General features: G+C 34.4%; 1 long non-coding RNA gene across 1 annotated transcript; it reads left to right on the plus strand.

Annotated features, from left to right (window-relative positions):
- The first annotated feature begins 8231 nt into the window (after positions 1-8231).
- LOC141690085 (uncharacterized) lies at positions 8232-8692 on the plus strand. Its single transcript, XR_012562655.1, has 2 exons — positions 8232-8353; positions 8440-8692. It is a non-coding gene; the product is annotated as an uncharacterized LOC141690085 (long non-coding RNA).
- Positions 8693-21808: the final 13116 nt, after the last annotated feature.

The following is a 21808-nucleotide window of genomic DNA, read 5'->3' on the forward strand; positions in this document are numbered from 1 at the left end:
GTTGTGCGCTACACTAAGTCATATTTATTACAGTTGTTTGCGGGGATACTATTTACTGATAAATCAGGTGGCCAGATACATTGCATGTATCTTCCTTTGATTGAAGATTCACTACTAGAAAAAGTAGAATAGACATCGGCTAAAAACCGATGTCTATGAACAAAAAAATCCGATGTCTTCGTGGCTGATGTTAAACACCCCCCATTTAACATCGGTTTTAAATCGATATTAAATAAGACGTATACCATCAGTTTTTAAAGATGTTAAATTTCTAATGCATATCTAATCTTCATATATTATTATAATATGATATTTTTATCAATTTAAACATATGTGAGATAAGCAAAATATTTCAATTTACCCATTAAACTGATGTTAGTAATACCAGTAACAACAGTTTTCAAGATAAACCGATGTAAACATAACTTTTGACATCGGTTCTTTATTTCTAACCGATATCTATTGCTGACAAACCGATGTCTATAAAGCTTAATAACATCGGTTTTCTATTTTAAGATTTTTTTTGTTGTAGTATTTAACATCGGTTTTAATCGGTATTACATCAGTTTTATATTTTATAAAAAATTCTATAGTTTTAAATTAACATCATTTTTAATTAAAATAAACGGTGTGAAAAAACTTTGTTTAAACATAGTATAATCAAAACCAACACTAAACTTCAACACCAATATATCCAAACATAGTATTAGCTACTACACAGTTTCATCTAAACCAAACATCAACTACTAGTAAACATTCATCCATAATTTTTTATAATTATACAGAAGATTTGCTTCAAGAAGAAAATCTCTCAGCTGCTTTGTTGTTTGAGAAGCATCCTGGAAATTGACCAAGCTGTTCATAGTCTCTCTTAAGTTGGAACTGATATTCAACCCCCTGTCTCGAGTTCTTCGAGAGCCTCTTCACAACCACATCCTGCCCTTCTTCCAAAATAACCTGCAAACCAATGTCTGTTATATACACTATTCTGATTAAAGGAATTTAAGATTGCTTTTATTTTTTTATGTAAAGTTAGTATGAGTAGTCATGTTTGATGTTTCAGGTGCGACACTGCAGATTATTACATCCCTGGATAATGTATACTCACCTTGTATACAGTACCAAAACCGCCTTTGCCAAGCTTGTTGGAGAAATTACCAGTTGCCTTTGCAATTTGTATGAAATCAAGTAAAGGTAACTCCAAATATTGCCTCATATTTCTGCTAGCGGTATCACTCGTTACATTTGATTATGGTATTTCTGCATAAGTGAGAAGGCAATGCTAATAGTGAGCCAACTTTACAGTTACGTTTAAATAAGTGAGAAGGCAATTAGTTTTCCAGAAACCAATCTTTTCATGTTCACGGTCATATGACACAAAAGTATTGCGGACAACTATTCCTGTATAAATGTTGAAATACAAAAAAAAAGTTAAAAGGACAAATAATAGTTTAAGATATAGTGGAACACAATTCATCTTTTATCTTTGAAAACAAAACCGGGAATAAAAAGAGTGGTAGGTAGAGAATTAATGTGTATGTAACACAAAGAAAGGCAGGGTAAGAATCAATGTATATTTTATACTAGATATCATATATACCTCCTAAGAGAGTGCTTTGATCCTTATTCTGAAATATTCCAAGACAATATCCACCATGCATCTTGACATGCTTAACATAACATGAATAAGAATAAAGCATGTAAGTCACTCACTACATTTTAAATAACCAGATTAGTGAAATCGCATAGAAGTAACTGAAAAAAGAGATGAATGTCATTAAATAGGTGCAGACTCTTACTCGAAACAAGTAGTTTTCTAGGGATAGAGATAAATTTTGTCCATTTTCAAATACCATATCAACAGTTGGAAAGAATTTTGGCAATTTGTACTTACAGCAAAGGTTTATATGCTTCTAAATGTAAAGAGACAAACCTATGACCGTCACCATCACTGTGCAAGTCAAAACCAAATAAACAATCATCCTCAATAGCACAAGCCTGCAAAGTACTTCTAAAATCAGTATAAATGCAAGCATTATTTACACGATAATGTATAATCAACAAAAGTATTACTTATAGAGTTATATCTGAAGCAAGCTGGAGTTTGGTAATTGATCAGCATACAAAAGATGACATGTATGAATCTGACAGGCTAACATAAAAAAAACTATTATGACATTCCAGTGTTCTTGACCAAATAATTATTCGGATTATCATTTAACTTGATTTAAAAGAGTAGTCCTTTTAGATAAAGATGTTGCTATTCCGCACAGGTGGATCTAAATGGAGGACCGTGGGGGATGCGCTTGTTGGTGCTGCTTAGTCTCAGCAGCTTCCTTAAAGGGTGAGAACTTCCTTCACACCTATTAAATGAGCATCATTCCCCTATAATCTCCCTTTTAACACGTCCGACCTATACCGTGTGACTCACACATTGGGGCTCAGCAGCCACTCCCCTTGCGATGTGATAGTGCTCCCCCTTAGGCCTACTGGAGAATGTTGAATACTGTCTCTCACACCACTGTTATAGTGTTATTGCTGTTTGGTCTATCTCAACCTTAAAAACTAGCTTGTAGGGTGAAAACTTTCCTCACACTTGTTAATCCCGTTTCACAAATAGAATTCAATAACATAATATACCAAGTATGTTGTAAATCTTATATTCATACATTTATAATCTAAATTTATGAAAGATATAATGTAATTTATACTTTCTCAAGAAAATATATTCATTTACACTCCCAAATCTTCAATAAGAGCGAGACTTAGTTCTGGAATTATTGTATTTCAAGGGTCCAAATTTTCTGATTCCCGTTCTGACTAGACGCCACAATCAACTGACATTATTGGAAATCAGATAAGAAGTTATCACATAGATCGTAGAAACAACATTAACATAGTAACTGAAGCAACACAGCACCCGCAGCATCTCCAAAGAGGATACAGGTCCCTCTATATAACGGGAAAGCGCTTCAGCCCCAATCACAAGAACATTTTTAAAGCCAGAACCTGCAATACATTGCCATGTTATGCTTTTATAAAACGGACATGAGGAAAACTTTAGGCCATTACTAAAGTTCTACACGCCTATTAAAATTGTGTTTACCTCAGATATGACTAGACCCTGAAACAAGACCTAAAATAAATCCGCTACAAGCAGCTGTTATATCATAAGCCAGTGGAGTCTTTTTGCAGCCAAGTGCTTTTGGGATCTAATAGTCAATACAAAAAGAAACATAATGAAACATTAGCAAGCTATAATTATATGAATCAGGAAAAGTTTATAAACACAAGAGTCATTTATTTATCTTTTTTAAAAAAAATCCTTGGCTAAAAACTTGTGTCATTCTGAGCTAAAACAATTTGTTTACTATATAAGGTTCATAAGTTCCCTGACTTGTGCCCAAACTGATCTAAATCTGCAAATAATACCTGAGTAGCACTTCCAAACAGATTCTCAGGTGTCGACGAACATAATAAGACTAGGTCTACGTCATCAGGATTAACTTATGTCATCTCAAGAGCTTTCCTTGCTGCTTCCGCAGCTAGACCAACTAAGCTTTCTTTTCCTGAGAGGTGTACATATCAGATTAAGAGAATTTTGTGCTTGTGGTTAGTGTATAATTTTCTTGTGAAATATTGTTTTGTGAAGCTAAAAGATCAATCAATGCACAAATAACAATAAACATCCACAAAGTTAGCTGACCTAAAATTACATGCTTGGGCATCTTATCACCTTGTACACAGTTTTACATAAAAATTGGTCAAATAGTTTCGTTACCAACTATTTTACTTCTATAAGCAACTTCTGGTCATTTTTAAGATGATCACCAAACATATGGAGAAATGGTAGCAATATACCCTCATAGTAAGCTAGCGAGGAAGAAAGAAACTACATTTTGATCATGTCCTTCAACATGAAAAATTTAGAAATGAACCAAATTCAAGATAATAATATGTAATGGAAGCCTAAAATCCTCTTAGATGCACCATCACTTGGAAACACAAACCCTCCATTAATAGACTTGATATCATAAATAGATACAACAAGACCCAAATTAGCAACAACCTGTTAGAAACATATCCATCACTCATTGAGGCATTTAATAAAACATGTAGACTATATATATATATACACACATATATATAGTCAAACATGTAGACTACAGGTTTGTTAGCTTCGAATATAAATCATTTGCGTCTGGTAGTTTTCAGGCTTCTTAACCTGTTATCTTGCTGATAATACAAACCTGAACACTGGCTTCCAAAACTGAAGGAGTGTTAGGGGTATCAGAGATGGCACTCTTGTACCTCTCTAAGAAACACAATAGTAAACTCATTCAAATATACTCAATAAGGCATTAGTTGGGAGGCTAGGAAGCATATTGAGGTAGTATATTCCTATTAAGGACCTCCATCTGTCGGAATCACAAGCGAGGTGTATCTGTAGATAAATTAACAGCCTGGAAATCCATAACAAGAAACGAATTCATAACAATGCTCAAGAATATTAAAAATAATTAAAATATTGAAAAATTACCCAATGTAGAACACTACTGAAAACAATTAAAAAGAAGAAAAATTGCACAACTTATATTAACATGCTTAATGTATTATGCACAATAAGAACAATCACTCGACTAATTAAAAATTAAAAAAAAAGGTTTTCAAATTGAAACCCCCAATTCTAAATTAGGGTTTAAAACTTACTAAATTCAAGCTTTAACCTCCAACTCAGACTTGAACCCCGACTTAAACTTGAACTCCGACTTAAACTTCGACTTATCTTTAAACAGACAACACAGAGAGATATGAGAGCAGAGAGAGAGAGATAAGAGCCCACAGCGAGAGAGAAGACAACAAAAGGGAGAGACAACATTCCACACAGAGACATAGCATATTGAGAGAGTGGTGGGTGTTCTTGGATGAGAGCACAGAAGAGTGAGAGACGAGAGAGAGGGGACTTTTTGTTTTAATGTTACGATCTGTGTTTTATGTTTTATGATTTTGATTTTGATTTTTAATTTTTTTTAACTAAAAAGAGGGGGGAATTTTTCTAAGGCAAAAAATAAGGGGGAAATCTTTATGAGGGAATGAATGATTTGGTTAAGGGGGGGAAATGGGGAAGACGCGCTGATTAAATTTTTTAAAACAGACTTTTAACATCGGTTGGGCTAAAACACCGATGTTTATAAACACAAAAGACATCGCCTGCTCAAAACTGATGTCTAAAACATATTTTACATCAGTGCAATAAGCAACCGATGTCTTTGAAGCGATGTCTATTCTACTTTTTCTAGTAGTGATTTAGGCCAGTGTCGCAAGTTATCATGGGGATCAGCTGTGCTAGCTTTTCTATATAGGGAATTGTGTAAGTCTTGTACGGTAGGGGTCAAAGAGATTTCCGGATGCCTTCTCTTGCTGCAGTTGTCGGCCTGGACTAGATTGCCTACCTTGGCTCCTGTTCCTCATGGTACATCATTGGACGATCCAATACGGGGTAACCGACTAGGTCCTTTTGGGATGAGGTACTTATTATTATTAATTATTTGTTTACTTATTTTTTATTGCTTGTCTGTTTTATTTAATGTCTTTCATATGTGTAATTGTTTAGAATTGGTAATGATTTATTTTTATGTGTTATACAGGTGGTGTTCACATTTATCATTTGTTGATACTAGTTTAGGTATTCTGGCCACTCATCGTTTGTCTTTAGATGGTCTTGCTCCTTCTCATTTTATATGGCAGTCCTATATGAGTGAGATTCTTGCATCTCTACCTCCTTCTTGTGTAGATGATAGTTCTATTTGGTTCTATAAGGGTCCTCTTATTTGTTTCTTCATTGTTGAGCCACACGCCCCGAATAGATGTTTGCGTCAGTTTGGTTTTATTCAGGATATACCCCCAAATGACTCTTATTCAAAAGAGCTTCATAAGATTAAGTTACAGGGTAAACAAGATTCTGACTGGACATTTGTACATCGTGATCATGTATCTCATTGGGTTGATCGTGCACTCCACGTAGTTACTGGTATTAGTGGTTCTGGTGTTATTGATGGTTATGCTGAGTGGTATTCTCGCATTACTCGATTGTTTCATACACGTCTAGGTGGCTCCCACCTTTTTGCGGTAATTTCCAATTATAATCATTGCACAATTGTGTTGTTTCCGAGTTCTTTTTGTAATGTTATCATGTGTTTAGGGTGTTCTTGTTTTTTTACAGGTTAATTTGTTGGAGCATATATCTTTAGTTGCTTAAAGAGTCATTGTCGGAGATATGAGTTATATTGAATCCATTGCCAATAATGGTGTAAATTTGTTACAAGAGCAATTCAATCATGGAGTCTTTCAAGATTTCCACCTTGAAGCTAGGCGAGAAAAAGAAATTGAGATACAAAAGAAACCTAAAAGAGGTGGTCATAAAGGTGGCTGTGGAGGTGTCAATGCTCCACGTAAAGGGGGGTTAATGTTGATGATGATGTAGCTGATTTATTTGGAGATGATATTGGTGTTGAAAAAGGTGGATCAACTTAGGCGATGAGGGAGAGATTCTTGGGGACACATCTACTCAAGTACATGAAAATGAAATAGATGAGAGGGGGAGACTGTTTTGTCACATCTACATGAGGAGATGATTGATAATGTTCCTCAATTTAATTTAGGAATTCCTCAGACCCCTCCTACATATCAGTCATCACAAGTACCTGTTATAATATGTGGATAAATTAATGATTAAAGTTTGATCCATAGCTAAAATAGTGTAATAGTGTAAGTTTTGATGTAAAACCAACTCCAACACAACCCAAGACTATAAGATCATCTCCAACTTAACTCTAAATATGCACTTTTACACCATTTTGGTGTAAATCTACTCTCCAACCCAACTCTAAAACTTACACCATTTTGGTGTCACATCAAAAGTTACTCCAAATTTAGTGTCACGCTAAATTTTTAGAGTTTTTGTATATTCACATATTGTCCTTAGACCATCTCCAGCCTAACTTCAAATTTGTACTTTAACACCATTTTAGTGTAAATTTTTTCTCCAATCCAACTCTAAATCTTATACAATTTTGGTGTTGCACCAAAACTTGCACCAAATTTGGTGTCACACCAAATTTTTAGAGTTTTTGTTAATGTCAACATTACCCTTGGTCTCCTTATCTAAAACAAAATTATTAATTTTGTATCGTACTACCTTTATTACTTTTATACTTTATTTTTTACTCTAGTAAAATAACATGTATAGTACAAAAATGGTGTAAGATTTAGTGTATGTGGGTTGAAGATGAATATCAAAATAGTGTAACTCTTACACCATTTTGGTGTAGATTTCACACCAAAATAGTGTGATGCATTGAAGATGCTCTTACACTACTTTGCTGAAATAAATTTATTCTATTTGTATCCATTAACCTTATTACCTTTAACTTTATTTTTGTACTTTAGTAATTAAATAATCAATAAATGACAAGAATGGTGTAAAATTTAATGTTACTAGTCGAAGTTGAATTTGAAAATAGTGTTGTTTCTACACTATCTTTGTGTAAAATTACATCAAAATAATGTAATGAGTTCGAGATTATTTGGTGTAACTTTGACACCAAATTTGGTTTAATTTGTAATTTATGTAACTCTGCCTTCTTTATATGCGCGAAGGGCTAATTCCTGTAAGACCATCTCCTAAAATTGGCACTTGTCGACTTCTTGAGCAATGTTTTGCATGTATGTACATAGTTCCCTTTATGCAGCCGTATGTTAACTTTGGTGCCTAAAATGCTCTAGTTTTTCTTTCTCATGCTTGGTTAACGTTATCCTTCTCGTGAGTTTCTTTCTCATTTTCCTCTGTATAAATTATGACATGGCCTCACTGTTACTTTTGTTTTCATAGTTCAGACATTTTTACATTGTATATTTTTAATCTTATAAAAACTTCTCTAAAAATTCATAAGATTTTAAAGAATTTATTAAAAAAAAGTCTAGTATATTTCAGATCTTTGCACTTTTTTTTCTTCAATGATTTTTAAGATTGAGATAGAAGAAATAGATATGTTTCTTTAAAAGTTGTTGACACTATCAAAATATCAATACTCCTTCCAAATAAATAGTGTAGCTCATGGAAGTTAATCCATCAAATCTTATACTACTATATCGAGAGATAGCGTAATAAATAGCTGGAACAATATAAATTTATCTTTCGAGTAAAAAAATGAAACAATGTATGTTTTCACCAAATTCTCATCCTCATTTTCATAGATCATCATAAAGTTTTTTAACATGGCCACCTGTAAGCTTTTATCCACGCTCATATTCACTACAATTCTTATTATGTCCAACTCATTTTTTTGCCAAAGTAAGTCTAATTCACATTATATTTTTTGTTATATATATTATACTTTTGTTTTCTATTAAAATGATCATAATTTTTTTGATAAGCAGGTGACCTGGTGAACAAACGCTCAAAAAAGGTGCCTGAAAATGGGTTTTGTGTGCCTTGGATTTGCGGGGAAAAGAGTAAGATTACAACAGATCCGAGTTTCATTCACGGTTGTTGGTGTTGCTTTACTACTGGACAACATACAGGTTGTGATGAATCAAAAAGTGATTGTGAATCAACTTGTCACTGATCAAATGCATACTACTTGAATTGTATTACATAACTACTTGAAATTCTGAATTTAAATTTTTTATATTTTGTATTCTTGTGCAATGTGTTATCTTTTTCAATTTCTCGAGCTATCAAGATTTTAAATTTTACTGAAACACGAAATATAGTATCGATAATTGAACCGAAATTGGACCGAGAGGCAATTAGAAGGTGATTACAAATATGAATCTGAATAAAAATGAAGTGGATTGGAGGGTGTAAATGTGGTGAATATAAGCGAATTACAAATTATCCCTGATAAATTAAAGGCATTAGTACAAAGATATTTGATAAACATAAAGAAACTTCAGTCACCTTTCTTTAAATTTAAAAATCCGGCTAATTTTTTAAAAATGAATGCAAATCATAGCCGTACCCATGTAATCTATATCTATATATCTATATAAAGTAAAATCCTGTGTGGGTGACGTGGCGGGTCTCACCTTCCTCTAACCTAATTTCTCTCATTTCAAGGTTTCTTGTACTTTGGCCAAATTTTTAATTAAAATCTTATCTATATTAGGCCTTTTCATCTCTATGATCCAATCAGCCACCGACTTTTGACTTTCCATCTCCTAACTCAATCAGTTTAAACTTTCCCTCCTGCCAATATATCTAATTAAGTATGCTCGTGTAGCTACAAAAGCTATGCTGGGTGAAGAGGGAGAATTCACCAGCTGCATATTTTTTGCCCAATCAGGTTTGTTTTTACTCAATTTCTGATTCATGTTCAATATATCGTGTTATAGTATGTATCAATTTTCAGTTGAATTTAAGGCAGAGAGAATTCATGCTGGCAGAAAAATTTTTGTTCACTAAGGTTTGTTTTTACTCGATACCATTATTTTATCTTATATATGTGGTACAACTATGATACCGAGGTTGGGATGGTAATAGAATTGCAACTATGTCCGGGTTAATTTTTTTGGTGCTGAGTACTGAGATGGTGGGATACAATTGATACCACGGGAAAGACCGTTCCATGTTAATCCTTAATTACTTTTTAAGAATGGGCTGTTCTGCAAAACTTGAGCACATTGTTTGCACTCACAAAGGTGCTGACTATGGCAGTTTCAGGTATGTGTTCTAAACTTTACAGTCAACAATGTGTTCAGACATTATTAGAAACTAATAGAAAAAAATTGAAGCTTAGGAAACTATGCATCTCCTACCTGCAAATTAACTTGGTCTTCTTATGGATAGAACATGCATATTCATCGATGTTGAAACTGTTTTAGAATTCAGGGTTGAATCTTCTTTGCCAATGCACCACACGCCGTCCAAGCGAGCAGCTCCAAGAGCTTCCTAGGCTCAATCACGTATTTTAAGGTGCGTTTTAGGGCTTGAATATCCATCTATAAATTTTAAATCTATCATATCATACTGAATATATTTACTTTCAGAACTAAGGACCAAGCTACCAAGGGTACCATCACTCGCATGCACATCCAAGCGTACCATGAGTGGTAAAATTAATCAAGCGCCAAAGGTATATAAAATATGTATAATGCCAACACACCCTAATATACATGCACAATAAAAAAAATTATACGAATTTTTAGTAGCTTGCAGTGTCGATTACCTATTCTGTGATTTCAACCTCATTGAGGTGCTCCAAAGTAAGTGTTTTTATAAAATTACAAAGAAAGTGTTTTTTTTTAAAACTACAACCGAGAGTTGTGTGCAGTTATCATAATCATATAATCGAAAATTCCCCTGGCATCATAGAAACATGTATGCATCTGCCTAGCTGTATTAGTTTTAATTTTTAAATTTGATTTGTAGGTTTTTTATCTTCAAATCCCTGTATATCTTTTAGGACTTCTCAGAAATTGTAACTTATTTCCAGAACACGCATATCCTTATTTTTCAAATGCGAAATTAAGGTTTTGTAACTTATATTTGTGTTGTAGGATTGCTTCTTTTTTTCGATATGTTTGTGCACCAACTGTGTCTGGGTAGTAACTAAATTAAGGTGGTGTGCGTTCTTGGTCAGTGGCTACGTATGATTCATTATAGAGTTTGCCAAGGTTTGCTTTAATTTTTTTTTGGTGATCACGGCTCTTTAAATTTGCATTGCGATGCTCTTCAATAGATATAGTAATTTAACATAGACTATCCATCTAACTTTTCCAATATTAGTTGTTGACATGACGAACATCGGTCTCGCTTAAAACCCACAGCCTTACAAGTTCGATGAACCCGTTTTTTACAAAATCGCCTCAAATCAGAAATAAAGAAAATCCGTATTTATTCCTTTCAAAATTTATTAATTTAAGAAGTTTGTTCTAGTAATTTCTATAACATTCTAGACACCACAAATTACATGCCACGATGGGTGACGTATATATAATTTATATTCGTCTTTATGTTAAATTACCTACAACCAATAATGGAGACCATGGGATTTAATTTCATATTAATTCCCTCTCCCACTTAGAATTTTTTTATTAAAATTGAGGAATTTTAAAATTAAATGGGGCCCTATGTTGTCATAATTATGTCTAATCATGCATTCAAAATACACACATAATTTTAGCAACATATAACATTTAATTAAAGCAATAAATAAATTTTATGTCCATGTCGTCCTAATTAAGTTAAACATGCAATTTTAAAAGAATTACACACATAATTAACGACACACATAATCAATAAATTAAAGCAATAATTAAAATTTAATGGAAAAAATTAAAATAAAATTTCCACTATTATGGCCCTTGAAAAAAAAATCCAGCTCTCAAAAAAAAATCTATCCCAAGCGCGCCCCGACGCCCCCAGCAGTCCCAGCAGTCCCAGCTGCCGCAGCAGCCCCAGCAGCCCCAGCAGTCCCAGCTGCCGCAGCAGCCCCAGCAGCCCCAGCAGTCCCAGCTCCCGCAGCAGTCCCAGCTGCCGCAGCAGCCCCAGCAGTCCCAGCTACCGCAGCAGCCCCAGCAGCCCCTTGTAATCGCACAGCGGAACAAAAAACTACCGGAATTGATTTCCGATCGCACATAACTATTATAAAATACCCGGAACAATTACAAAAAAAATAGATCTAATACAAAACTAATTTTGTAAAATTTATTCTAACACGATCAACCCTCGTGTAAATTACAACCACGATTAAATCACGTGGAAACCAAAATAAAAATTAACCACGATTAAACCACGTGGGATCCAAACACATAATTAAAATATACATGGCCATAATAGTGGATTAACAACCTGCATCAAAACCAATACAAGCAAAACACTATATACACGCATATATAATTACGACATGGACATTATATCATAAAACGTAGAACCCATTACCAGGCTCTTGATACCAATTATTGGGAATCACGGACTTAGGGTGTTACTACGTTTTACGATAAAGATTACGAAAAGAGGCTTACCTTGTTAATGGTTGATTCCACGCTCTTCTATTGTATTCCCAAATTCCCTTGAGCGAAGTGTGGCCTCCGTCTTCTCAAGTTATCCTCTCTTCTTGCTCCTTGGTGGCTACAATATGTTTTCACACAATCCCAAGCAAGAAGAGAATAAGAATATATATAGGCTACAATAGGGACCATAGATAATTAGGTTGGGCCTTCTAATTACATCTTGAGCCTAGCCCAATGTAATTAAATATTAATTCAATCTACTAAAGAATTAATATTTGCACTACCTTTCCTAATACCGTAATTTAATTAATTCGGTTCCAATATTATTTGCTTATTAAATTCCCCATGTTTAAAATATCATATGTCCATTAATTAAATAAATTACTGATAATTTATTTAATTAATATCTTTTATCCTTGATCATCCACTCAACCTTTATTTAATTATGCCAGAATAAATTACACCTGCAGGGTTTCACATAATTAAATCTTTTTGAGCTTTCAAAGGGACATCATTAACCCGAATATTATGAGGACATGGATTCCTTCAATAAATAATATCCACCATGTATATAATTCCATCACCCAAAATATAATGATATAATTCAAAAGAATTATTTCATATATAAATCAAAGCATGTAAATAATATACACGTGTCAATTACTATTTCCGGATTAAGAACTTAAGCATTAATAATAACATAGAATCTTAGTTCTCCTTCTTAATCAGTATTAAAGGAACAATTCTAAATTTGATCATGTTCAATATACATAAAGTATACTAGTATTATTTATTAGTCAATATAAACTAATCTAAATAATACTACAGTCATACCAGTGGATTGTCCAACACCACCTGTGCTGTGAACCTTATTATATTATATAACCGTATTTAACAATCTAATATTCTGTATCCCATTTGATACTAGATTGTTCACAATATATAATATTAGACAACATGTAAATATTCAAATGATTCTCAAATAAACTGGCCAGAAATAAATGTACATACTTCAAATAAATATTTTCAGTATACACTAACAATCTCCCACTTATACTCAAAATATTCTATGTGTACATCAGTGTTTATTTAATCCACTATTACATAAAAATCTATGTGTCCATCCATCTGACTCCTATCGCTTCCACATGCTTGTCAAAAACCTTGGTTGGCAAGCTCTTTGTGAAAGGATCTGCTCGGTTGTCTTCTGATAATATGTGAGCCACAACTATATCCCCTCGCTTTACGATTTCTCGTATGAGATGATACTTACGTTCAATATGTTTAGCTGTTTTGTGGTCTCGCGGTTCCTTTGAATTTGCCACAACACCAGGGTTATCACAATACACCGTCAAGCTCCTAGGCAAATTAGGTACCACATCTAAGTCCAAAAGGAAGTTCCTGAACCATACAGCCTCTTTGGCAGCCTCAGAGGCCGCCACGTACTCGGCCTCCATGGTGGAGTCTGCAATGCATTTCTGCTTTACACTCCTCCATATAACGGCTCCACCTCCCAAAGTAAAAACATATCCCGAGGTTGATTTCCTCTTATCCCTATCTGATTGGAAATCTGAATCAGTATATCCCAAAGGAAATAGATCTGAGGCCTTGTAAATTAACATATACTCCTTAGTCCTTCTCAGGTACTTGAGTATAATTTTTACTGCACTCCAATGTTCCTGACCTGGTTTCGACTGATATCTACTAACCATGCCTACAGCAAAGCAGATGCCAGGCCTCGTACATAACATAACATACATTAAGCTTCCACATGCTGAAGCATAAGGAACTGCTTTCATGCTCTCTATATCCTTAGGTGTCGAAGGACACTGCTTCTTAGATAGAGCAACTCCATGCTTAAAAGGTAGAAAACCTTTCTTGGAGTTCTGCATGTTAAAACGAGCTAATACTTCATCAATGTAGGGCTCTTGAGATAAAGCCAACATCCTTTTCTTGCGATCCCTTATAACTTTGATCCCAAGGATGTATGCCGCTTCACCTAAGTCCTTCATGTCAAATTGTTTGAACAACCATGCCTTTACTGATGACAACATCTCAACATTGTTTCCAATGAGTAAAATATCATCTACATATAGTACTAGAAAAACCACTGCATTACCTTCACTTCTCTTATACACGCACGATTCGCTTGGACTTTGATCAAATCCATATGACTGGACTGCCTGATCAAAATGAATATTCCAGTCTCTAGAAGCTTGTTTAAGTCCATAAATAGACCTCTTAAGCTTACATACCAGATGCTCTTGGCCTTCTTTAATGAATCATTTTGGTTGCTGCATATAGATGGTTTCTTCAAGACTTCCATTAAGAAAAGATGTCTTGACATCCATTTGCCAAATCTCATAATCGAGATGAGCTGCTATAGATAAAAGAATACGGATTGACTTAAGCATGACTACCGGTGAAAAGGTTTCCTCATAATCGATACCTTCTTTCTGAGTATACCCTTTCGCAACAAGTCTTGCTTTCCAGGCTTTCACCTTTTTATCTAATCCCCTCTTTTTCTTGTAGATCCACTTACATCCAATAGGTTTTATACCTTTGGGTGGTTCCACGAGCTCCCAGACCTGATTAGAATACATTGATTTTATCTCAGATTCCATCGCCTTTTGCCAAAGATCTGCATCTTTGTCTTGTGCTGCCTCTTCGTATGTACGGGGATCATCATCATGTTCACCAGAGACCAAGTCTGAAGACTCACCCAAAAACATGAATCTATCAGGCTGTTGAACAACCCTCCCACTACGACGAGGCACTGGTACGGTATTAGTGGCAGGTTGTACATTATGTTGTGGTTGTTCTACTTGTACTACAGCTTCATGGGTATTATTTGTCCCTCCCACTAGTTCCTCTAAAACGACACTACTCATGGGTTTGTGATTCATTATATAGTCCTCCTCCAAGAATCTTGCATTGGTGCTAACATTGACATCCCGATTCTTCGGACTATAAAATAAATATCCTTTCGTTCCCATGGGGTAGCCTACAAACAACTTTACTTCTGTACGAGATTCTAACTTAGTCGCGTTCTTGTTCAGCACATGTGTTGGACAACCCCATATTCGAATATGTCTTAGACTCGGTTTATCCCCGGTCCACAATTCTAAGGGGGTTTTAGGAACCGACTTAGAAGGTACTAAGTTCAGAAGATAAGCTGCTGTCTCTAAGGCATGTCCCCAAAACGACTTGGGTAAATCCGAATAACTCATCATCGATCTAACACTCTCTAAAAGAGTCTGGTTCCTTCTCTCTGCTACACCGTTCTGCTGGGGTGTGCCTGGTGCAGTTAACTGGGATTCTATCCCATTTTCTGATAAATATTCCCTAAATTCTCCAAGCAAGTATTCGCCACCACGATCTGATCGTAGTGACTTGATACTTTTATTAAGTCGCTTCTCCGTTTTAGCTTTGTACTCTTTGAAATTATCAAAGCACTCAGACTTACGACGCAACAAATAAACGTACCCATATCTAGAATAATCATCAATGAAAGTGACGAAATATTCATAACCACCTCTTGCTTGGATATTCATGGGTCCACACAAATCAGAGTGAACCAATTCTAATACTTTTTTGGCTCTATTCCCCTTTGCCTTGAAAGGCCTATTAGTCATTTTACCTTCCAAGCAGGATTCACAAACTGGAATGGCTCCACTGCCAATGAGCTTAAAGGCCCGTCTACTACCAGTCTTTGAATCCTCCTCAAGTTAATATGACCTAATCTCAAGTGCCAAAGATATGTTTGGTTCAAACTAGAAGGTTCCTTTCTTTTAGTAGAGTTAGAAGATGTGTTGTTCAATTCCCTAAATTGCAGTTGCAGTGCAGGTTGACTAGGATTAATTATGTACAAATTGTCTTGCAATGTACCAGAACATATAATTCGTTTATTCATCATAATAGAAACATTACGATCCAAACAAACATTATAACCATCTAAAGCAAGTTTAGAAACCGAAATTAAATTCCTTCTAAAAGAAGGTACATAAAGACAATTATTTAAAACCAAAATCCTATCAGAACCAAAAGATAAATGAATAACTCCTACTGCAACTACTGCTACTTTCGTAGCATCTCCCATGAACACGTATATCTCACCATCTCTAAGCATTCTGGATAGCTGGAACCCCTGCATAGTAATTACAAACATGATCAGTGGCTCCTGTATCTACACACCAAGTGCTCGTAGATATAGTCGCCATAAATGTTTCTGTAACTAGAGAAAGAGACATACCAATATTGTTTGTCTTCATAGGAAGAGGACAATCCTGTTTCCAGTGACCTGACTGTTTGCATCTGAAGCACTTTCCCTTAGGCTTTTTCACACCACCCTGAACTCCCACTGCCTTCACAGCTTTCTATGTCTGAGCCTTTTTCTTCTTCTTAATACCTTTCGGCTTAGAGGAAGAACCTTTCTCAGCCACATTCACTTGAACACTCTGCCGAAATAATCCTTCAGCTGTCTGAAGTTCTGTCAGCAGTTCCGCGAGACTATACTGCCTCTTGTTCATGTTGTAATTCAAGCGGAACTGCTCAAAACTCTTGGACAAGCTCATAAGGATAATGTCAATCTGGGTTTCCCCGTCAAGTTCAGCACCAAGGATCTCTATCTCATTCAGATGCGACATCATCTTGAGAACATGATCCCTTACAGATGTGCCTTCAGCCATCTGAGTGTTCATTAAAGCCTTCATGGCTACTTGCCTAGCAGCCCTATTCTGATCTCCAAAAAGTTCCTTGAGATTAAAGAGCATATCTGAAGCAGTGGCCATAGACTGATGCTGATGCTGATGCTGCAAAACACCCGACATTGCTGCCTGAATGTAACATCGCGACATCTCATCAGCCTTAATCCACCGTTTATAATACTCTTTCTCATCTTCAGGAGCATCAGCAGCAGGCTGTTCAGGCTTGGGTTCATAAGTGCAAAACTTGTACTCCTCAGCAGTCAACACAATGTCCAAATTTCGTTTCCATTCAATATAGTTAGGTCCGGTAAGTTTGTTATTCTTAAGTATGGTGAATAGTGGATTAAAGCCCATTTTATCCTAAGAATCATGCATAAAAAACATCACATAAATAAGGGTGCATTAATTATTAAGATCTAAATTATTAAAATTTAATGCACTAACATCTAAACACCATAAGCTTCTGGTACGCCACGATGTGTGACATGTATACCACCTAATTTTGTTTAAATGTTACTTCGGTCCTATTACTAAACAATATGCCATGTTGGGGTGGACTATATTATTTTTCATAGCTAAGTGTATACCATCATCAAATCTTAAATTATTCGAAATCTATGGAACTTGGTACGCCACGATGGGTGGCGTGTATACCTTCCAATATTCGTAATTTTGCCTTGAATAGAATACTTCAATTCAATATTCATCAATGGTTTGATTTCCAGGTAGTGGAGGAGTCACATCGGTCTCGCTTAAAACCCACAGCCTTACAAGTTCGATGAACCCGTTTTTGACAAAATCGCCCCAAATCAGAAATAAAGAAAATCCGTATTTATTCCTTTCAAAATTTATTAATTTAAGAAGTTTGTTCTAGTAATTTCTATAACATTCTAGACACCACAAATTACATGCCACGATGGGTGACGTATATATAATTTATATTCGTCTTTATGTTAAATTACCTACAACCAATAATGGAGACCATGGGATTTAATTTCATATTAATTCCCTCTCCCACTTAGAATTTTTTTATTAAAATTGAGGAATTTTAAAATTAAATGGGGCCCTATGTTGTTATAATTATGTCTAATCATGCATTCAAAATACACACATAATTTTAGCAACATATAACATTTAATTAAAGCAATAAATAAATTTTATGTCCATGTCGTCCTAATTAAGTTAAACATGCAATTTTAAAAGAATTACACACATAATTAACGACACACATAATCAATAAATTAAAGCAATAATTAAAATTTAATGGAAAAAATTAAAATAAATTTTCCACTATTATGGCCCTTGAAAAAAAAATCCAGCTCTCAAAAAAAAATCTGCCCCAAGCGCGCCCCGACGCCCCCAGCAGTCCCAGCTGCCGCAGCAGCCCCAGCAGCCCCAGCTGCCGCAGCAGCCCCTTGTAATCGCACAGCGGAACAAAAAACTACCGGAATTGATTTCCGATCGCACATAACTATTACAAAATACCCGGAACAATTACAAAAAAAATAGATCTAATACAAAACTAATTTTGTAAAATCTATTCTAACACGATCAACCCTCGTGTAAATTACAACCACGATTAAATCACGTGGAAACCAAAATAAAAATTAACCACGATTAAACCACGTGGGATCCAAACACATAATTAAAATATACATGGTCATAATAGTGGATGAACAACCTGCATCAAAACCAATACAAGCAAAACACTATATACACGCATATATAATTACGACATGGACATTATATCATAAAACGTAGAACCCATTACCAGGCTCTTGATACCAATTGTTGGGAACCACGGACTTAGGGTGTTACTACGTTTTACGATAAAGATTACGAAAAGAGGATTACCTTGTTAATGGTTGATTCCACGCTCTTCTATTGTATTCCCAAATTCCCTTGAGCGAAGTGTGGCCTCCGTCTTCTCAAGTTATCCTCTCTTCTTGCTCCTTGGTGGCTACAATATGTTTTCACACAATCCCAAGCAACAAGAGAATAAGAATATATATAGGCTACAATAGGGACCATGGATAATTAGGTTGGGCCTTCTAATTACATCTTGAGTCTAGCCCAATGTAATTAAATATTAATTCAATCCACTAAAGAATTAATATTTGCACTACATTTCCTAATACCGTAATTTAATTAATTCGGTTCCAATATTATTTGCTTATTAAATTTCCCATGTTTAAAATATCATATGTCCATTAATTAAATAAATTACTAATAATTTATTTAATTAATATCTTTTATCCTTGATCATCCACTCAACCTTTATTTAATTATGCCAGAATAAATTCCACCTGCAGGGTTTCACATAATTAAATCTTTTTGAGCTTTCAAGGGGACATCATTAACCCGAATATTATCAGGACATGGATTCCTTCAATAAATAATATCCACCATGTATATAATTCCATCACCCAAAATATAATGATATAATTCAAAAGAATTATTTTATATATAAATCAAAGCATGTAAATAATATACACGTGTCAATTACTATTTCCGGATTAAGAATCTAAGCATTAATAATAACATAGAATCTTAGTTCTCCTTCTTAATCAGTATTAAAGGAATAATTCTAAATTTGATCATGTTCAATATACACAAAGTATACTAGTATTATTTATTAGTCAATATAAACTAATCTAAATAATACTACAGCCATACCAGTGGATTGTCCAACACCACCTGTGCTGTGAACCTTATTATATTATATAACCGTATTTAACAATCTAATATTTTGTATCCCATTTGATACTAGATTGTTCACAATATATAATATTAGACAACATGTAAACATTCAAATGATTCTCAAAAAAACTGGCGAGAAATAAATGTACATACTTCAAATAAATATTTTCAGTATACACTAACAAAAACTTGAATGCCTATTATAACGACTCAGAGAATATGTCTTTCTTCCATTGTGTCTGCTTCATGATTTTGAGGTGCCTGTACCGAATTATCTATTGAGTTGAATATGATATTACGGTTTAAAATTGGCAATGTTGCACCGCCTTTCTAATTATGACAGAGACCCTTCACATTTCTCCCCAACTATCTAAAGATTATTATAAATTGCATGCAAATGTGATTGGCCTTTCAGATTATTAGTATTTCTTAAAAAGAAAATTTGCAGGTTCGAGTTTAAAAATGCATGCAGGTGCTGCATTGAGAATTGATTCGTCGACGGTTTGCATTAATTAGGTTCTTGGTTATATGAGTGAGTGAGGGCTTTACAGTGTGTTTTGCTGATTTTGGTGGTATATGACTTTACATTGTAGAAGACATTTTGATTTGGAATCTTCCCTGCCTTCCAATACCTGAAATCCTGGTATTGCTTCATGGAGAGCCTCACAATTGATGAACAGGCACACTAATAATGATATTCAGAAATTTAAAAGGGTTGTTGGTTTGTTTTCTGCAACTCCTAACTCTTTCCAGAATACTCTCACTCACCAATATATAAGCAAAACAAGAAGATGACACATTTTGCCTCGCATGTTTCTCACATATAATCAGGTTTGCATAATTTCATATTTATACCCTATAATATCATATCAAAGTAGCTTTATTTTAATCTTTAGATCGTGAATTAGTTACACTTATATAGAAGTATTTATATTTAAAAGTAAGTTGCGGACAACCAATAAATTAGTTTATTTCTTTGTCAATCTTTATTCCCGGTGTTTATAATAGAGTCTGTTTTATTTTTTTTGCATGCGTACATTTTCAGGACCAAGCTAGGGGCAGGATTGTCACGCTCATATCAGGAATTCTATATATAACAATAAACGTCGACAGCCGCAGTGGATTTGAAGATGGAAGATCAACCATTATTTTGACAAATATACTTAGATGAATTCTAAAGCAACATTTGAGGATGTTGATATGTAATTGCCTCAATAGTGTAAAAGTCTTTATTTGACATTTTATCTATTTTTAAAGAAAAAATATTTTTCAAGTTTTCAATTTCCAATTAGAGCAAGCGAGTCAACTAAAATTGCTTCTATTCATTTATTTTTCAGTACCAAATTGATACAGATTTACACATTTTTAATTAAAAAAAAAAGGTATTATGTTTCTGACTATAAAACCGATGTAGCCTTGTAGCATTAATGTAATTATGTTTTCCTTCCCCTCTTGTAGTATAAGTTTATAAGTTTTTGGTTAAGTGTTCTTTAATAATGTTAATCATATAAATTGTGTATATGTATTTTATTTTGATATGACACTACCTATAAATTAATACATACAAATATTTTTTTTAATTTGCCAATAATGTATTACAACATATTATTAACAACCGCGCGAAGCGTGGTTTTTTCACCTAGTTTACTTATATGCTACGACCAACTTTGAAAAAAAAATGCTTCGAGTCTACAACCTACAAGTCACCACTAATATTTTGGTTTTGAATAGAGGTTTAAACGAGTCAAACGGTTCGTGAGCTACTCAAGCGCGATTCGTAAAAATATTTGCATCCGGCTCGGTAATAATCGAGCCGAGCTCGAGCTTTTAAAATTATTTACCAAGCGCCGAGCTTGAGTCTCAATAATTTTTAACTTTTTAATTATAAATATACTTGTATACAAATATTACGTATTTTAATTATGTTTTATATATTCGATCGAATCGAACTCGAGCCGTACATATGATATTTTGAGCTTTTATTAATATTTGATGACATCTATTCAAGTTTTCGAGTAAAACTCGAGCCTATCAAATTTTTAACGAACCGAGATTCGAAGTTGATATTAAAGACTAGGTCAAATTGAGCTCAAGCACGAGTCCAAATTTTTTTAATCGAACTAGCACTCCTCGTCTTTAGAAGTTTGGTTGGGTTAGAAGTTTTGGTTGGATTGGATTTGTAGTTGGGCTACAAGATTAGTATTGATTTTGGATTTCTGGGAGGGATATATTAATTATTGGGCTTTTGTTATTATTTTGTTACTGATATGGATCAAGTTGCATTTTATATAATGGAATTTGTACCTTTGGTTGCAAATAATATGTTTCCTTTTTTCAAGATCTACTAAGCACGGTTCGTAAAAATATTTGCATCCGGCTCGGTAATA

The sequence above is a fragment of the Apium graveolens genome, chromosome 10 (assembly GCF_009905375.1).
Source record: "Apium graveolens cultivar Ventura chromosome 10, ASM990537v1, whole genome shotgun sequence".
Taxonomy (NCBI): Eukaryota; Viridiplantae; Streptophyta; class Magnoliopsida; order Apiales; family Apiaceae; genus Apium; species Apium graveolens.